Source organism: Eutrema salsugineum, unplaced genomic scaffold, assembly GCF_000478725.1.
Source record: "Eutrema salsugineum unplaced genomic scaffold, Eutsalg1_0 scaffold_1, whole genome shotgun sequence".
Lineage (NCBI taxonomy): Eukaryota > Viridiplantae > Streptophyta > Magnoliopsida > Brassicales > Brassicaceae > Eutrema > Eutrema salsugineum.
In genome coordinates, this window is record NW_006256909.1 from 18,752,898 (window position 1) to 18,756,616 (window position 3,719).

Consider the following 3,719-nt stretch of genomic DNA (forward strand, 5'->3'; position numbering starts at 1 on the left):
GTCAGATACCATCTTTTGTTGTCCTAGTAAGAGCTGTTGGAGAACAACATTGAAATCAGGACTTTGTTGAACAGGTGGTGGGCCAAAACCAGGATGTGGTGGCCTTTGTTGTAGGCTGACTTGATTTGTGAAGCTATTCCCTTGATTCTGAACCGCTGGTTGCTGAAAACCATGTTGACCTTGGGAGCTACCTTGGTACTGATTCTGTTGAACAAAGCTTTGAGGAGGGTATATTTGGTCTTGAGGGTTGGCCACATTGTTGCTCCTATAGGACAAGTTCTGGTGTTTATTGAAGTTGTTGTAACCATTGAACTTGTTTTGATGCCCAATGAAGTGCAACTCCTCTTGAGTGAGACTCTCTTCATTTGTATTTGTGAAGCATCTCTTTTCCTCACTCACATAGTTTATAGGCTTTTGAGTGGCAGCTAGGGCTTTGTCAAGCTTGATATTCAGCACTTTGATCTTCTCTTCCAGCTCTTGGTGTCTACCAGAATCTTCTCCTCTATAGCTTCTATCATAATCTTCCCCATAAGTGTCTTGGCTCATGGCTAAGTTCTCAACAAGTTCCATAGCTGCATTGATTTCTTTTCCCAAGAAATTTCCATTTGATGCTGTGTCCAACTGAATCCTGATCTTAGGAACAGCTCCTATATACAAAGTGCTAAGGAGAGAGGCTTCTGAAAAGCCATGATGTGGACACTTATTTGTGTAGCTTCTAAACCTGTCCAAAGCTTCTCCAAAGGTCTCATTAGAATGTTGAGTGAAGCTTGAAATCTGGTTCCTTAGCTTTGCAGTCCTTGAGCTTGAGAAGAACTTGGATAGAAAGGCAATCTTGCATTGCTCCCATGTGTGGATGGATCCTCTTGGGAGGTTCTTTTCCCACTGATGTGCCTTATCTCCAAGGCTGAATGGGAACAATCTCAGTTTGAAGCTGTCTTCAGATATCCCATTGATCTTAGTGAGATCACAAACTCTGTCAAACTGATCTATATGCTCCAAGGGATCCTCCATAGGTAAGCCATGGAACTTCTGATTCTGAACCATATTGATCAAAGAGGCCTTCACCTCAAAGTTGTTGTTTTGGACAGGAGGTGGCCTGATTCCTGCTCCATACTGGTGTGCATAAGCTCGGTCATTCTCACCAACAAAGACTGGTGGAGGCTGATGACGTATGGGTGGGTTGGGTAAGGGTTGTGGATGGTTAACTTGAGGTAGGTCATGGTTCTGGTTACCATGAGCGTGTCCCTGATGAACCTGAGCCTGTTGAGCTTGAATTCCAATCCCATTACCAACTCTTTGACCGTGATCAACTTCTTGAGCCTGATGCTCATTCCCAACTTGCTGATTCATTCCTAACCTCTCCAAGTGAACATCTCTTTCTCTTTGTCTTCTGGCTTGTCTTCTTGTGATAATAAACCTGAAAACAAAGACAGAGCTTGAAAGGTTATCAGTAAAACAAAAGAAACTTGATCTCAAAAACTATATCAGAAACTAATGCTAACAATGCCCACACAATATGGCAACGGCGCCAATTGATAACTAAGGTTTTTCAGGTCTTAGATGGGTTATCAATCCCCTTGTCAAGGTAGTATAAGGGGTGTCAATCCATATGTGTGGTAGTTAGGCACTAGTTTATAAGACAAGTTCTTAAGTCAAGTGAAACAAGAAAGATTTGGTGACAAGTAACAACTGAAAATATAAACAAGAAACAAACAAGCAATGATTAATGAACTAAACAAAGCTAGCAAACAAAACAAAGTGATGATGATTAAGCAAATGATGAAAGCTAAACCTCTAGATGTGATGATTGATTAGGGTGCTTTAGATATTGATTCATGATGCTAAGAACATAATGCAACACTTGCTACTCTTTAGTCTAGGCTTCTTAATCAGATTAATTCATTCCCATGACAATAATCCCTTTGCTAATCACTTAATCAAGTCTAACAACCATTAGATATAATCAAGCAATCAACAAGCATAATGCATCAAGCCTAATAAGTGACCAAACAATCTCTCAACCAAGAAGACTGAATCTTATACAGAAAGACATAACAAGAAATCACATGATCTCAAACATTTCAACTTAGAACTCTAATCTAGACTAATCCTCTCATGAAGGCATTAATATCTACACTAATCCACTTTCAAACCAAATTATCATTTGTGAAATATGAACTAATGAGCATTAAGAAACAGTTCTAATATGTCATTTATGCTTCAAACAAACATTCCCATGGCATTTAAAACATCAACCCTTAAGTTAGCTCTTTCAGGCATTTCATCAAACACTTTTGGTGCATGAAATGCCTATGAACCCAGATTTCACTTTCCCAAGGAAATCTGGCATTAGGAGCAGCTAACTAAGGAAATGAAATGAGAATCTAAACCCTAAACATCACAAATCAAACATCTAAGCACCCTAATCTACACACCTAGAAGTTTAAAAAGATGACTACTCACTAATCATGAAGAACACATCTAATCTTTTGCAAGAGATGATGTTAATCATGATTAGAAGCAGAAATGAGATGATGAGATGATAAGAAACAGACTTCGAATGATAAAATCCCTTCAGATATCTCTTAATCAAAAACGTTTTTACACTAAAAAGGATAGAAAACTAGAGAGAAAACTAAGTAGAAGACAAGATGTCTAGGGTTTTTCTCCAAAAAGTTATATATATTAAGTGCTAATGAACCGGGTCAGCCCGGAACAAACCGGGTCCTGACCCGGCTTTAGTGGGTAAATTGGGGAATGTGCAGGTTGGTCCAGTGTCTCCCAGGTCGCATGCCCAAGTCGCACAGATGAAGAACTTGTCTTGTGAGACTTAAATCGCTTGGTTTTAGCCGCACGCCCAAGTAGGTGTGTTTTGCGAGTCTTTGTGCGGCTTAATCTTCTTCTTCTTCAACTCGCAGCATCAAGGCGGTTTCTGGGGAATGTACATGTGCGGTCATCCCTTAGTCCCAAGCCGCATGCCCAAGTCGGAGTAGATTGCGAGTGATCGTGCGGCTTAGTTTCAAGCGCGGCCAACTCGCATGCCTAAGTCGCATGATTGTGGACTTAGCATTTTTCTTGATCGGGAGCCTCAGACCTTATCCAGTGATAGCTTACCCGCACTTCTCAACTCGCAGCATAAATTTCCAGGCATTCATCTTCAGGCCTGCGAGTTAACCAAGTCGCAAGACTATCTCGCAGCATTCAGAGCAGCTTGGACCACTTCGCATTCCGGGAGGCGTAACTTCCAGGATACTGGTCCGAATTGTGTGATTCCGGTTTCAGAGGACAGAAGACTCGCATATCTCCAACTTTGGTGAAGAAAGCTTCGGCGCGTGGGAAGTGGAAGGCTTCTTGGAGGGCTCATCGTCGCAGTGCATTTACACGATCAGAGAGAGGCGTCTAGACATGTGTCCATTCCGGAAACGTTAACTTCTTGCTCATAGATCCGAATTGAATGATCTTGGACGTTCTGGAAATAGGACTCAAATATCTCGTATTATCATGCAGCCCTTGTAAACTGAATCGGCCTGGAAGTGCGCCGTCCTTCGCATTCTTCGGAGCTCATCGGGTCGGTCCAAGACGGCAGCGAGACAGGAGTTCCTTCCGACGAGCATAACTCTCTGCTCACGTGTCCGAATTCTATGATTCTACTTGCTCTGGAACCGTAATCCAGTCTTCCCCAACTTTGATGAAGCCCCCGACAACTGAATCGAGATCGA

The 3,719-nt window shown here is 42.0% G+C and overlaps 1 non-coding gene across 1 annotated transcript; it reads left to right on the forward strand.

Annotated features, from left to right (window-relative positions):
* The first annotated feature begins 682 nt into the window (after nt 1-682).
* On the forward strand, nt 683-789 carry LOC112082514. The gene has a single exon (XR_002897188.1). It is a non-coding gene; the product is annotated as a small nucleolar RNA R71 (small nucleolar RNA).
* Nucleotides 790-3,719: the final 2,930 nt, after the last annotated feature.